The 15,652-nt window shown below is 40.6% G+C and overlaps 1 protein-coding gene across 5 annotated transcripts in view; it reads left to right on the forward strand.

The window, feature by feature from the left end:
• Positions 1–15,652, forward strand: part of CUL1 (cullin 1) — a 95,530-nt gene that overhangs the window by 484 nt on the left and 79,394 nt on the right. The window contains exon 1 of one of the 5 annotated variants that reach the window (XM_069461406.1): positions 41–171. The exons of 3 other annotated variants lie outside the window; for them this stretch is intronic. The gene's annotated coding sequence lies outside the window, so the exon portion shown is untranslated. Of the gene's footprint in view, positions 1–40; positions 172–887; positions 1,323–15,652 lie in introns of those variants that run through there. One more of the 5 variants, XM_069461411.1, reaches the window with a different exon arrangement.

Below are 15,652 nucleotides of genomic sequence, written 5' to 3' on the forward strand. Positions count from 1 at the left end.
GCAGGGGAGGAGGAGGAGGCGGGCCCCGTGTCGCACGCAGCTCCAGGCGGGGCAGCCCCGGTGGCTGAGGGACGCAGCCAGACCTTGGCGGGACGGGGGTTTCGCCGGGGCCCAGGCCCAGCAACCAGGCGGAGACGTTGCCGGAGCCTTTGAGGCCCCAGGGAAATGCGGGTGAGTGTCGGCAGCCACCCGGGCCGAGGGGAGGGGGCGGCGGAGCAGGCCCGGCCGCGAGCCGCGGTGTCGCAGTAACTGGGGCCGCGGCGGCCAAGCCCAGGCGCCGGGCGAGGCCTGAGCCGCCGAGCCGCGGCCGGGCGGAATGGCGGCCGGGCCAGGGGACTCGTGGGCGGAGGACGCTGGGGCGAGAGGGGAGCGAGCGGCGCCCGGCCCTGAGTCACCCCGGCCGGCTTGGGCCTGGCTGGGCCGCAGCCCCGGACGCGGGCTCGGAGCGGCCAGGCCTGGACTGCGCACTGGGAAAAAGCCCGATTCATCGCGCCCGGAGGTGGCGGCCTGGCGGCGCCGGCCTTTTCCCCGTCCGTAACCGGGCTTGGCCCGCGGAGGCTGGGCCGGCGTGTGGCCCTGGGCGGCTCTGGCGTCCCCGCCTCGCCTCGTGCGGCGACCCCCGCGGGACGCCGAGACTCGTGCCCTTTCTCCCTCGCCCCCTTCTGATCACGCTTTTCCCTTGGGCGCCGCTTTCAGCCTGACTCGTGCTCTCCCTTGAGCCCTGGGCTCGCGCGCTGGAGGAGCCACCGAGCCGGGCTCTCGCTTTCCGGTTCCCTGCCCGCGGCTCTCGGGTTCCCCGCTTGCATTGTTGCGACTGTGCAGGGCGCTATTATTGGGTAACAGTAGCCCTTTTTGCCCAGTTCTCTTGGGGAAGCGGGCCGGGGCAGGCGCGCAGGGATGCGAGTGCGGCGGCCGAGCGGGACTGAGTCCCCCGGCACCCGCCGAGCGCTCGCAAGTCGGGCCGGGCCCTGCGCCGCGGCTTCGGCGCGCCTCCGGCCCGGGCCTCGACGGGAGCGCGCGCCCGGACCCCGGAGGTAACCGGCGCCCGCCCCGGCTGCGGGGACTGGGGTCCCCAGGCTCGGGGGGGGGGGGCGTGTGCCTTTATTCCCCAGGTTTGAGTAGCCCAAAAACCCCTTTTTCTGCCGCCTGTGTAATGTCGTGTAGTGTAGACATAAGATAATTGAGAAAGAGAGGTATGCTTGTAAACACTCCTTGAAATTAATCCCCGAAGTTAAGGGTTTTCTTTCTAGCTAGGTTTGCCAAAAAGGATTCTCTTTTCCGATTGGGTCACTGTTGCTTTTAGTTCGTAGTAGGGGTTAGTGGTAAGTGCGCAAATACTGAATTGCAGTCAACTTACTCAAGTGTTTATTTGCTCTGTGTAATTGCTCTTTCCGGTAGTAGCATTAAAATAGTCAAAAGTTATGAGTGGGGTAAATGGTCACACTGTTTGAAATGCACTTAATGGGGTGGCAGAAGAGGAACTAAATTCATTTTTACTTTAAGCCGTGAGTTTCTAGGACCTAAGCATATCTTAGCGTCCTGCAGAGTGTGTGCAGTTTTAAGTTTAACACTTCATTTAGTACTGCACCCGAAAATGGACCCGATTTTCTGAAATCCTGGATAGTTTATTATGTAGTAAAATAATGTGATGATATTTAAAATGTAAAACTAACATTTAAAAAAATATTTGGATATGAGATTTTTTTCTTTGTTTAAAAAGGTTTTTGGATGTTAGAAAAATTTTTACTTGAAAGTTTTTATTGCTTTCCATGGTAAGTCGAAATAGTTGCATCGCATTTCAAATTCCAAAGCATGCAAACACAAGACTGGCTTGCTTTAACTCTATTATGCCCATTTTTGGAGGTTTCAGGAGAGTGCTCATTAAGCTTGAGAGGAATGACTGAATTGCTTTCTAAATATGTTAAACTTTTTTTTCTCATTAGCCTCATCTTTTAAAAACTATTTTGCTAAAAAACAAACCAACTTTAGATATACTAGAGTTTTCCACCAATGTATAAAAGCAAGTCTCCCTCTGAGAGCCGAAAGCTCAGGTCCTTGTAGGCATGCCCCCATTCCTAATGCTGTATACCACATCAGAGGACAGAGACAAATGCATGCCCCAGTGGATTCTGCACCATTTCCTTAGATAAGATATTATAGTTCATTAGACTTCTTAACAAATTTTACCTTCTGTAATTAATTTAGTCTTGTCAATGCAGCTTTATTTCCCATACATTTAGACTGAATTCCTCGATGGCAGGGATATATATTCCTTACTTATTTTTGCATCCCCAAAGTAACATAGAACTTGGTCATGGTGGTACCTCAGTTGATTTTTTTGAATGAATGAGTTTTCTGGAATAATTCTAACTTAAACCTAATGTTTGACTGCTTGCCCTGATTTTGGCTACAGAAAACGTAGTTCCTGTACTGACTATGGTTAAGAATGCAAGCTGTATTATTATTATACACTTCTTCAGAAGAAAATTTGTCATCTTTTTCTTCCTTTTCTACTCCCCTTTGCTGCTTCTATCCCTGCCCTGCAGCCTGCACCCCAGTATCTAGTACTACTGTGCCCTAACAGGGTAATGCTCAGGTTTTCTTCAACTGTGGAAATCCAGGAAAGTGGCAAGAAAACAAGTTGTGAAACTTCAACTAGCTTTTTTTCCTTCAAAACTAGTTTTAAGGTATGGATTTTTAAACTTTTTGTGTTTGCTTTTTTGGAAACCAAATTGGGTTTTCCCCCAGCTTAACTATGGCAGCCTTGCCTTTGACATGAAGTCGTTTGGTAGTGGAGGCTCTTCGCTGTTGAAAAGATGAGGCAAGCCAGTGGTGCCATGAGAGTCTGATGGGAAGTCTTTATGGGAGAGACCATTTTGGGCTCATTGAGGACCTTTTATCAGAATGTCACTCCCAAGTATACCCAGAGGCATAGATAGTGTGCCTTTGAGCATGGGGAATTAAAATGTATGTACTTTAAATTGAGGAGTTGTTACTTGCCATTCTTCGAATTTAAAAAATTAGGACACCAAACCTTATCCTTATGAATGTGTTCGTGTGGTGTTTTTTCTTTTGGGGACAGGGTCTTGCTCTGTTGCCTGGGCTAGAGTGCAGTGGCGGCGTCATTAGAGCTCACTGCAACCTCAACTTTCTGGCTCAAGCAATCCTCCTGAGTAGCTGGAACTACAGGCACGTGCACCACACCTGGCTAGTCTTTGTATTTTTAGTAAAGGTGAGTTCTTCTATGTTGCCCAGACCAATCTTGAACTCCCGGCCTCAGGTGATCCTCCCACCTTGGCCTTCCAAAGAGCTAGGATTACAGCCACCACGCCCGGCTTTTATTCCTTGATAGGTCCCAAAGCCATGGACTTTCCACTGTCAGCAGTTGAGTCAATCTGGAATAAAATGTCTTTTGAGGACCATTGGCTTCATTTTGAACTTGTCTTTTAGGTACGTGTGGAGAAAAAGGCCAATTTTAATGGCCATTTCTCAGTTTACCTTGTTTTTAAAAAATATTTGGTAGTTTAAGATGTCTGTCTTTTGTTTTGCTTCAAAACCAAGAAATGAGCATTAAGTGGAAACTAAATCAAATTTGGATAAAACCCTTAAGTTTGTTTTATTACTGAGGACTTTAAGCTTCTTGTTTATAATGTGTACATTTAATAATGCACATTATAAACAGAACTGTTATAATACTTAGTGACTTTTGAATTCTTTGTTCACACACACAGGTATTTTCTAGCTTAGAAAAAAGCTGAAAGATTGATTTACTCATTTATTTTGTTTAGGTGTGGACTATTTTGCGTGGGAGAGAAGATGTGGAGTCTAGTTCAAGCTTACCTTTGCTGGGCCCATATTTCCTCATTTATAAAATGAGATGGTTTTTAATTGACATTGTTTCAGACTTCTTTAGGTCCTCAAAGTCTGTAGATTCCATGAGAATGCCACTGCTTTTAACATTAATAGCATTTGAAAAAACTATCTTATAAAGCATAATGTATCGTATTCATGCTTGAAAACCAGACTTGTAAAGCCTAAGTTTGATAGTCGTTTAAATTTTTTTCCCTTGGGAAACTTGGGCCAAATAGGCACAGTTCTGCTTTCTCTGGCTCCTACTCCATGCTTTGACATGATTGCAGTTCTGTTCCCAGAATTTCATGTCTCTTTTCCTTTTCCCCTTCTTATTACCTGACAGCTCGGGCATTGCCATCTCTGGAAAGCTGGGCCTGACATCCAGGTCTGGGTTAGGAGCCTTCCTTGGTGATGGATGTCCTGCCTGTGTCACTTTCATACCACTTAACCTTTTATTTATAGTTGATGGTTTCTTCTGCTGCACTGACCTCCTTTCCTTTAGGACAGGGACTATGTCATGTGCATCTGTTGCCAGTGCCTAGAACAATGCACCTGTCATCATTCATGTACATCCTCCCACTGGAAATCTTTACAAAGCCCTCTGTTTAGGTACCAGGGTTAACCTACCTTACAGAATATAGGAGTAGGAAGGTCTGATAAAATGGTGAGGCCCAGAGTTAAAACAATACAGAGTAATTACAGGGTTTGAGCTTTTAACCAAATGATCCCTAAGTGTTTTACTGATTTATTGAAGGTAGAAGACTAGAAGAGATTAAAATCAAAATGCTTTAAGGATTGATATCTGATAATTGATAGTTATGACAGAATTAATTGTGCAGAACTATGATTGACTACCAAGAATGAGCTTATTCTTCCTGGTCTTTTGGTAACATGGAAGGAGAATAATTGGGCACTGATAGCATAGACATGAACAGTTCTGGAACTTTGGGGTTGTTGTTAAATTGGGTGTGATGTTATGACTCATTGGCCTTGCACAAATTGGTAAAACTATTCAAGACTGCTCAAATCTAACAAGCTGAAATTTTTTTAAAGGCCTTTGTCAAAAAATACTTTAGGAAACAGATTGTATGAAATGAGTGCAGCCATTTAAAATATGTATGAAGTGTATTCATTGGTGAAAAAATAAGTAGTAAAAATGGTTGTAATTTTGTCGGGGGTAAACGAGTGCTTTTAAATATTGTTTAATAAAAAGTTTAAGAACCAAAAGATAGTAGCATGGTTACCTCAGGATGGAGAAAACCTCTCTAACACCAAAAGTAAGGGCTATAAAGTAAAAGATGTGTTTGACTACATCAGAATAAAACTTCTCTGTGTTAAAATTCCATAAACAGAATTAAAAGGCAAGTGGAAAACTAAGAAAAATACTGTAACTTACAAGCAATAAGTTTTCCTTATAAAAAGAGAGCATGTAAAAAAAAAAAGGAGAGAGAGAGAGAACCCTCCCTCCATGGAAAAGATGGGCAACCTGGTAAAGGAATACTCCCAGAAATGCAAATCAGTGAGATACTGTTTAAAAAGTTTTGGCGTAGATTAAAAAATAAGCCACTTCTGCTGAGAGAATGGAGAAATAAGCCTACTTATACATTGCTAGAAAGGGTGTAATATTTTTCAAAGGCAAAATATGTAACAGCTTACAAAATATACAAAATATGTATATACTTTGCAATAGCTATTCCACTTCTAAGGATTTAGTCTAACAAAATATAAAGAATGGTTGTTCCGGGTATGCTGTTGTTTAATGAATGCTCTCTTATTGAGCATTTGTTTTCATTTTTTTGCTATTATTAAGGATGATTATTTCAGCATTGTTTAGATAAATTCTTGCATTTCCATACTACATTTAGTGAATATTTAGTAAGAAATGACAAAAACATACTATAAAACAACGTATGTAATATCTAAAATATTTTTGGTTGTGTGGGTACATGTGTTTTTTAAAAAGCTAATAAACCAAAATGTTAATAGTGGTTATCTCTGAGCAGTGGAATTGTGGGTTAGTTTTAGTTTATTCTTTCTGATAGTACACATCAGAACTTTCGATAGTACACATGTATTTATAGTACAGTGTATTAATTTATAGAAACAAGAGACCTCAAGACAATAGAAGCAGGGATGCTACTGGCAGGGAAGCTGTTTCTGCTCAGTTTTATGCTGAAATCACTCAGTATTTGCTTTACTTGTGGTCCCTTTCCAGGTGTGTTGGTGCATAGGGTTGAATATCTGACTTCTGGTGTGCTGTATTTCCAGGGCTTGGGTTCTCCTTTGCCAGTCTAATCTTTGGTTCATTTCCTCAGATCCTAATCCTGCAAATGCTTGAGGTCCGCTTGTTTCATGCCCTCCTGTCTTAATCTCATGAAACTCATTTATGTTTTGATATTTGATTATATTTACTGATCACAGCAGACTAGGTACTGCAGAACTGTCTTCAGTGTGGAAGTTTCCTTTTCTCAGTGATAGATAATCGTGAACTTGATATCCTTTTTTGCTTAGTTCACAACTTGTAGTGATAGCAGATACTTTTTAAGTTGAATGTTTAAACTTAATGTCATTATGCTTAAGAATATAAATTTGCTGAGAATTAAAAAAGCAAATTATTTTGGTATAATTTGTGCTCTAGCTTGGGAAATTGAAAGGTAGGTATTGATTAAGGAATGTATTCTAAAAGCACAAATTAAGAATACTGTAGGAATTATGAGAAAATAGGTACACAGAAATGTGTCACCAAATGCCAGGGAAGAAAATGCCTTTCCTGTGTAGAAATTACTTATAGATTAACTAAAATAGTTGTATGCCTGATAGGCATCCAAAAGTCAGAATGGGGAAAAGGCGAGAGAGCTCAGACTTCCTTTCCTCAGAGTTGGAAAGAGGCCTGCTTGGGTCAGACTAAAAGGAAAGGTTTGGAATCCTGGACAAGGCTGATAAACCACGGACCAGACTCTCATCCCAGGTGGAATCCCAGGAATAGTAGAGACCAGGCATTTTCCTCTGCTCTCAACCCCAAGCTTATCTTTGGGAGCTGGGAGACTGGTTTGGGGGAGGGTAGAGAAGGAAAAGGTCTAGAGTGATTTCTTCTGACGTCTCCCATCTTAAAGATTTAAAAGATTTACTTGCAGTTTCATCATACGTGCAATAATTATACTTGGTACAGGCAGAACATCCCTAATTTGAAAATCCGGTGTGTTCCAAAATCCAAAACTTTTTGATCGTCACCGTGACGCAACAAGTGGAAAATTCCACACCTCACCTCATGTGACAGGTGGCAGTTAAAACACAGGCATACAACGCTATTTAGTGTCCTCAAGGGAAAAATAAAATTACGCCCAGGCTATGTGTTTAAGGTGTATTTGAAACACATGAATTTTGTATTTAGACTTGGGTCCCATCTCCAAGGTATCTCAAATATTCCAAAATCTAGAAAAAATCCCAAATCTGAAACACTTCTGGACCCGTATTTCAGACGAGGGATACTCAACTCATTTTCAGCACTTAGCACATGCTGAAGACTGGGCTGAACACGTTTTATGGCTGAGTAGCTGCTTGCCCTCAGCTGTCTGCTGCTTGCGGGTGCCTCAGATTGGACAGAAGTCTGTCTTATGCCATCCTGGTTGAAGGTAGACCTTGACACAGCGCAGGACTGAATGCATTATGTCAGTCATCAAATAGAGACTGCTGCAGTTAGGGTGTCTTCTGTTTGATATGTTGATGAAAGGCCACATGGGCACCTGATGTAGAGAGTAGGTGCTACCAGCAAGGGACCCAGAGGACCCAGAAGGGAAAGTGGCTTAGGGATGCTGAAGACACACGTTGCCGATGGAGCAATTTTGCCCAGAGTTAACTCTTCAGTGATACCTTTGTACACCTTCTGTGCAGTAGGGGACTTTGCCCTGCAACAGAATTGCACTTTTGTTTGTTTTTTTGTTTTTTTTATCTCTACAGTTTAGCTGGGGCTTTTCTGGTAAAGCATATCATGTGTGATCACTTTTGACATTATAAAACTTCTGTTTGTTTTGGTCACCTATGGTTTTTTATAATAAAGGAGCTCTGCTTTACCACTCTACCTGTTACTGCATTTTCAGGAATTTTATTTATTTATTTAGGGTAATATTTGTCCATCTTTGTCCTGTAACATGTAAAGTATGGGAATGGGGGGAAGATCTGTGAATAAATAAATTTGGGAAATGCTGGGTTGCATATTGCAGGGCCTTTAAAATGTTAATGTGCATTGTTTCTCTTATAGGAAGATATCTCTTATAGGGTATATACATATATATGTAGGTGCACCCTTAATTTAGTAATAGCCTTTGAAGGAAGAAAACACCCCAACATACTAAAGAACATATTTTTTAGAACATATGCTGATTTTAAAATCACAGAATATGGAAAATTTTGTGCCTTAGAAGAGATTTGGTGTGTAGTAAATCAATGTTTTTTTCTGTCTTTGGTGGAGCACTGATTAGCATCTGGTAGCGCAATGCGGGAAGTGCTATAGAGGCCAGGATCCTGGTGAATACGGATATAGGGTTAGTTGTTGACAAGTAATTTTTGTTTCACTTTAGCCCTTTTCTAAATCCGAAATCCTATTACAGGAAGTATCTAAAAATTTTGCTAAAAGCTTATATGGAGCAGCATTAATCCATACTTACTACTTAGAAACAACAAAATCAGAGTTTGTGCCATTCACATTTGAGAAATGGAGTCGTATATTGACTTTTTCTAAACTTAGAATATAGTGGTTTATAACATTAACTACAGAGAGATTTCAAATTCCTTTTTTTCTTTTAAAAGTCTAAAACTTCCTGAGTTTTAAAAGCATCTCAGTACTTCTTTACTTCTCCTCTTTAAGGTTCTCTTAATTCTTTCCTAATTTATTAGAGTGGATCTCCTGCTTTTCTAGTTCAGTGGTTTCCAGAGTGTCAACACTGCTCTCTTGATGCCTCAGATCAGGTTAGTTTGGGAAATGTAAGCAGATCTGTTCTCTAGAGCATTTTGTCCCCTCTAAGGAGGGGGTGTAACATGTACCCATTTTCCAGACTTGGACCAGGTTACCATTCTTTGTTCTTAGATGGTCTCTTGGCGCTAGGGTGCTGTGGAGAGCACTTGGTGTTCTACTTACATCTTACTTACCTCCTTTTCTTACTTGCTTGAGCATTCAGAAGAGTATGACTCGATCCTCTGTTCCAGTTTGTCTTGCTTTGGGGTTTTCGGTTTTATTTCGGCTGATCCGTCTTCAGCGGCTTCCAGCTGTGGTCCTGTGGGGCCTGCTGACCACCTTCAGGGCTGTTCCACTTGGCTGACCTGCCCTTACTTCCAATTCGGCGGACCCCAGCTGATCTCTTTTCCTGCTCACCAGATCATAGCCCACTTCTTTATTTCTTTTGAGACATAGGCCTAAAACTTTGATTTTCTCTCTTGTCCTTATTTAGTGATCTACCAAATCTTACTAGTTTTTCCTTCAGAATGCTCTTACTCATTCCTCCCCTTTTGGCCCTGCTGTTACCAGCTTCATGTTGCGCTTCTGTGCTGGCGCTTGGCGGGATTTGTCCCAGCTCTCTGACCACAGTCCCTCCAGGGCAGGCATTTGAGTCACCATGATTTGGTGGAGTATGCTCTGCTCTCTGTCTTTATCGACCTTTTAACGTAAACATCCTATCTCATCCCCATAAGCTTGACAAAACCCACTGAAAGTCTAGCTCTGTGTGTAATACCAACTTTTGTCCAAACTGGCTCTGCTGCACTTCTCACGTGGAAGTAGCTGAGTGTTGGTTCTGACTGTCTGTCTCTATCCCAGCTCATCAAACTGGGAATATGATTTCCAATAATAAAATGTAACAAAATTTCAGTAAAGCAACCAGTTTGTTTAAGTTCTGTTAACTTTGAGATTTTTACCACAATAAATTATAAATGTTGAAATTTAATATTGATAAGGTTGATTTATGGAAAACTATGATTAAAGAATTCACAGATTATAACCAACATATATTACACTAAAGTTTCATTTTGAAAGTATGGATATTGAGTAAGACAAATGTCCACATTGTTTTTTATGGTAAATATATAGGTGAGTGTGTGTATGTATAGCTAGTTAAGTTATTCTCCTAATAGTTGTAGGGAAAGTGATTTCAAAACTGTTCTGATAGCTCTCTTGTAACAGTGAATAAAATTATAGTTTTACACTAAAAAGATGATTTTCCCCCCAAAATGCAGAGGATGGCTTGCTTGTTTTCTTGATAATTCAGTGTAAACTAAAGTGAGTTTAAGCACATACTCTGTGTCGTGTATATGTGATTTGAAAATAATTAGTCCTAAAATGTGCTTCTCTGTATTCCATTGCATTTATATTTTTTAGAAGTTGATTTATTTGCAGAGCTTTGTGGAAATTTTATTTTAGAAAATTGAATCACATTTGTGAAGTCTAAGTCCTCTAAAGTATCTTCTTATATATGAGTTCTTGATGATAGAAAACTATGGGGAAAATCTGGATTTTGTGATTTTTAGTGTTCTTTACGTTTTTAAAAATGTTAAATATATTTTCAGTAGGGAACATGGATTAATGGTTTCAAAATAAGCTACTTGAAGCATAAGTCTGAAAGCCTTGCTTGAGAAAATACAAAAGTTAATGAAGTAAATGGTGTGAAATCAAGAATAGTGATAGACTTTTTTTGATACTTCCCACACTACACTTGAGCTCAACAGTGAAGACTATGGTACTGCTCCAGTCACAACTAGTGTAGTGACAGAAAGTAGTAGCAATCTTAACATGTAGGACGTTCTTTATGCTTATTTAAAATGTGGGTTTTAACTATTACAGAGATGGCACATGGTATTATAGAGATGCTTTTGTATCTCTTCCATCCTTACACAGTAGCCTAAAAAAACTCACCACTCTTAGCGTGACACAAACAAGTTGTATAGACCATGCAGGAAATTCACTAGAAAATTTTGCAACTAAAAAGAAAGGCATATCTTGACTAAGGGCATTTCAATAAAAAACACAAGTGTGGTGTGTCCTCACGGCTCACATCTGTAATCCTAGCACTTTGGGAGGCCGAGGTGGGAGGATTGCTTGAGGTAAGCAGTTCAAGACCAGCCTGAGCAAAAGCGAGACCCTGTCTCTACAAAAAATAGAAAAATTATCGGGTGGGGTGGCGTGTGCCTGTAGTCCTGGCTACTTAGGAGGCTGAGGCAGGAGGATGGCTTGAGCCCAGGAGTTTGAGGTTGTAGTGAGCTATGATGATGCCACGGCACTCTATCCTGGATGACAGAGTGCGACCCTGTCTCAAAAAACAAATAGCAAAAAAACCCCCACACAAATAAAAAAGAAAAATACAAGTACAAAAAAACACTAGAGGCTTGAATCACCTCTGTTTCAGAATCATCGTCTAAGATGAAGCTGATGTTACAGGTTTTACCAAGTTTTCTCCTTTGTTAGAGATATGACCAGATTGTTTTGAGTCAGAGTAGGAGTGACATTTAAAAAAAAAGTACCCCTCCAAAAGAACACCCCCTCTTATTGAAGATTATCATTAAATGACAGACTTTTATGAGCTCAGAAGACATCCTCACATAATTGAGGGACTGTTTTTCCTAATTACTCATCCTTGACTTTAAATATACACTTTGGTGCATGTATCTGTTGCCTCACACACTTTCTCCAGTATTTATAATGTCTGAAGATACTACATTTCTAAGTATTTGATGTTGTAGCTAAGAAGGAAATTTTCAACAAAATACTTTTTAGCAAATGCGGCATGAAATGTGCATAGAATGGGGGGTGCACATCTGACAGGTGGAACCCCTGGTGCTGTAGGAGACAGCCAGCTGGCTGTGAACTGTGCGTGTGTCGGGACCGTTGCCGTGAGCCAGGAACATCTCACCTAAAGAGGGTGCCGCTTGACTTTGCTCCCTTCCTCCAGGAGAGTGAATAAAGTGGTAAATTGCCTTCAAAACAAACAAAAACATAAAAGCTCCAAATCAAATAAAGAGAGTGGTAGGGCTGTTTATCCTTTTGAAGCAATTTGTCGTGAAATAGGAAGTGTGTTTGAAAGTTTTGCTCAGCTAGGGAAAGTTGCTGATCAGAATTTTTGAACTCAGGGTTCAATTATTTAGCTTGGTGGAAAGAAAAGTAATGAAAAGGGGTTTTCCTTTTGAAAACCCGGTAAGGTGCTGAATAGCTTCATGTTCACTTGGGGCGGTGTGCTGGCTTTCCAAGGCTGCTCACAGAGCGGTTTCTCAAGGCCCGGCACTCAACCAGCTGCAGGGCAAACTGCCGCACGTGAGGGAAATCTGGAAATTAGTTGAATAGGACCGTGGAAACTATGAATTGAAATGCATTTGTGGTAGAACAGGAACTGCCTTTACTAAAACATTCAGTCCTGGAGGACAAGTACGAATCTCACGGGAGGGGGGCGACTTGCCACCTGCACGTGCCCCCGATGTGCCTCTGTGAGTCCTCCGCACGTCAGGGTCTCCACCCTCAGTGGCCCGAAGACATTTCCCTGGTCATCTCAAAGGGGGAGGGCACAGTGGCGTGCTGCTTGTATCTGCCTATTGGTGTTAGTCTGGATTCTGGAAATACCATGTGGTGCAGAGGCAGAAGCTTCTTGGATGCTGAGGGGCAGCGAAAGCTCTTGTAGTGGCTTTTCCAGAGTTCGTGAGCTTTGACATCACAGCAGCTCGTCCTTTCACTGGGGAGAGAGGTAGGAAACACTTTTCAAGCTGGTATTTTAAAGCATTCTGTTAAATGTTTCGTGGTATAATGAAAGATTCAAGTGAATTTTAAGGTAGAATACTGTTTCAAAGAAAACTTGAACTTTGTCAGCTGCTTAGGCTGGATCCCTGAGTGTCGGGATGCGAAGACCCTCTGCCCCCGTTCTGCTTGATAGTTACATTTCAGTGGGAATTTTGGAGAAGTTCCACCTCAGGTGTCGTCAGTTCCAAGCAATGTTAATTTACTTTATTTTGACTTAAATAAGTATTCCCGGCTTAACATTTAAGTACTACGTTAGGAATAGGATATTGGAAACCTTTACGGTAACATTAAGAAGAATAGTAGCAAATGCCTACTATGTGTCAGGGATCCTTCTAAGCGTTTTATCTCCATAACTCATTTATTGCTCACAACCACCCTGGGCAACAGGTACTAACTACGATATTATTAACCCCAGTACAGATAATGAAATACAGGCGCCGAAGTTAAGGAATCTGCCCCAGTTGTGAAGCCAGAATTTTGAAGTTCCACAAACATCCATGTGCATTTACATATTAGCTATTTGAAATAGTCTTGTCACTGTGTGAGTTGATCAGTGCCTCCTGAATTGTTTCTGTAGTGAAATCCTTCCTGTGGGATAACCCAGCACCCACACAGACAAAACTGGGGAAAAAGATGTGCTGAGTGGTACTTATTCTTGTGTGCTGTGAGCTCTTTTTTTCTATTTCACTTTTTTAAAAAAGTTCCAGTTACCATTTACTATTTAGGGTGAGGAACATGCAGCTCTAAGGCCACATACGGTATTCTAGGTCTTAGGTGCCGCCTTTTGACTGAATCCAAATTTTACAGAACAAATCCTTTTATTAAAAGGGGTGCAGCAGAGAAAGATGAAGCTTTTCTTGCCTCCTTTGGTGCTTAAAAAAGAACAATCTTGAAATCATAAGGCCTCAGGTTCCCCACCCTGAATTTTTCCTTATCTTAAAGTTAATGAAAATGCTTGGAAATAAAATACATGCAAGTACCCGTCTAGACCATTGAATAAGTGTGGTTCAATCAAGATCATCGAATAAAAGCACTGTGCTGAAACTGAGAACTGAAATTCAGTTCTCAGCAGTTAAAACGAGTTTACTTGGACAAACCAGTCTGTGTATAGCACCTATTAAATATAATGTGATTATGGCTTTCTGCAAGTTTTCAAGTTTTCCGAAGCAGTTTATGCAAGGGATTCTTGGGGCACCCTATTTGGAAGTCACATAGTAATTAAAGTAGGAAGAATCTAGATGTTTACGAATTAAGATTCATTTATGAATTGAGCGAAAGGCTTTTAGTGCCTGTGTATGGATTTTTTGGATTTAAAAGGACTTCTATTCAGGCACCAAGTCTAAGAGAACAAAAATTGTTTACTAATTCTTCAGATGTTCATAGGAGAAAGTTCCATACTTAATGATGTCTTAGATTTCTCATAATTGTAAAATTGCATGTGTGTCTTTGGGGGAATTAATCAAATTAGCATGTATGTATTATTGTATGATTAGAAGGACAAAGATTGATCACACGAAGGCTGCTGTATCTAGTAAAAATTTGAGGGTCTGCTAATTTCAAAGCTCTGCTAGTTTTTAGAAAGTGGGAAAAGACAGAGATAACTGAGCTGTGATGCTTGAAATATATTTACTCTTATCGTATCTCGGAATGATGGGTCTTGGCCTTGTTTCTTAAATATTTAAAAACATCAGTTTTATGGTTTGTTTGAATAATTATATTTCTCTTAAATTTTATATGTAATGTAAATGTTGTTACCCTGTCCCCATTTTCCTCAGTCTGTTACTAGGCCAATAGAAAATAAAATGACATTATTTAATAATTCACCTTTTCCCAGCCTATTCCTTCGTTTGTAGTGATTCCATTTGCTGAGGAGATGAGGATTTTTGGTGTGTGTGTTTCGTTTTTGAGGTTTTCTTTCAAGTATCATCACAGATTGAGATGTGTTCCCAAACTATTTGGAGTAGTTAATTCACCGATATTTCTGGAGCACCTGTTGTGGGAGGGCACTGTGTTCAGTGCTGAGGAGTTGACTGTGAACGAGTGCCCGCCCTCCAGGTGCAGGACAGGGCCCAGGGGTCAGAAGGATCACACCCTTCAAATCTCAGGGCAGGGAGCCAGATTCTTTGTTTACAAAGAATAGCGTTTATTGATACATTTTTTATTTTTATAGTAACAGGTATAAATGTAAAACCCACTTACTAAAACATTTGTTATTCAAATAGCAATAATTAGCAAAAGAGTCTAATTTTGAATTAAGGAAAATAAGTAAATACAGTATTTGATATTAGATAGTAGCTTCTTGTTTACTCATGTTTTCTACTTTATAAAATACAAGTGTATTTCATGAGTGAAATATAAGAGTCAAACTGAGCCTCTTTTTAAAGAAGGCTTTGCAAATATTACATGACTAATAGTTGATATATCAATACTAAAAGTGTCCTTGTATTTAATGGGTTTTAATAATTTTCTGACTAAAGTCATGTGAATTAGATGGGTCTTTAGGGATCCACCTACTGTGCTATTTTTTTTAGAAGGAAGAAAGCTATCATTTAGGGAATTCCTACTATGTACCAGGCATGAAACTAGGTATTTTTGTTAATACATATGGTGTGTCATTTAAAATTTATAGGAATTCTGAGAAGTTGGTATTTTAGTGTTTAATTCTCCCCTTAGTTTTATTAAGGTATAATGGACAAATAAAACTTGTATACATTTATAGTATACAACATGATGTTTTGATATAGATATATATACACACAGCATATTGCAAAGTTATGTAAATCAACTTAATTATTATATCTGTCACCTCACATACTTATTTTTTTGTGGTAAGAACTTTTAAAATGTACTCTTAGCAATTTGTTTTTTTGTTTTGGTTTTTAAGTAACTTTCTAATAATCAGTACATTATTATTAACTGTAGTCACCATGCTGTACAGTAGATCTCTGGAGCTTACTCATCCTGTCTAACTGAAACGTTATACCCTTTGACCAACGTCTCCCTAGCCCCACCCCCTCCGTTGGTGTTTAG

This window comes from Eulemur rufifrons, chromosome 29 (genome assembly GCF_041146395.1).
Source record: "Eulemur rufifrons isolate Redbay chromosome 29, OSU_ERuf_1, whole genome shotgun sequence".
NCBI lineage: Eukaryota > Metazoa > Chordata > Mammalia > Primates > Lemuridae > Eulemur > Eulemur rufifrons.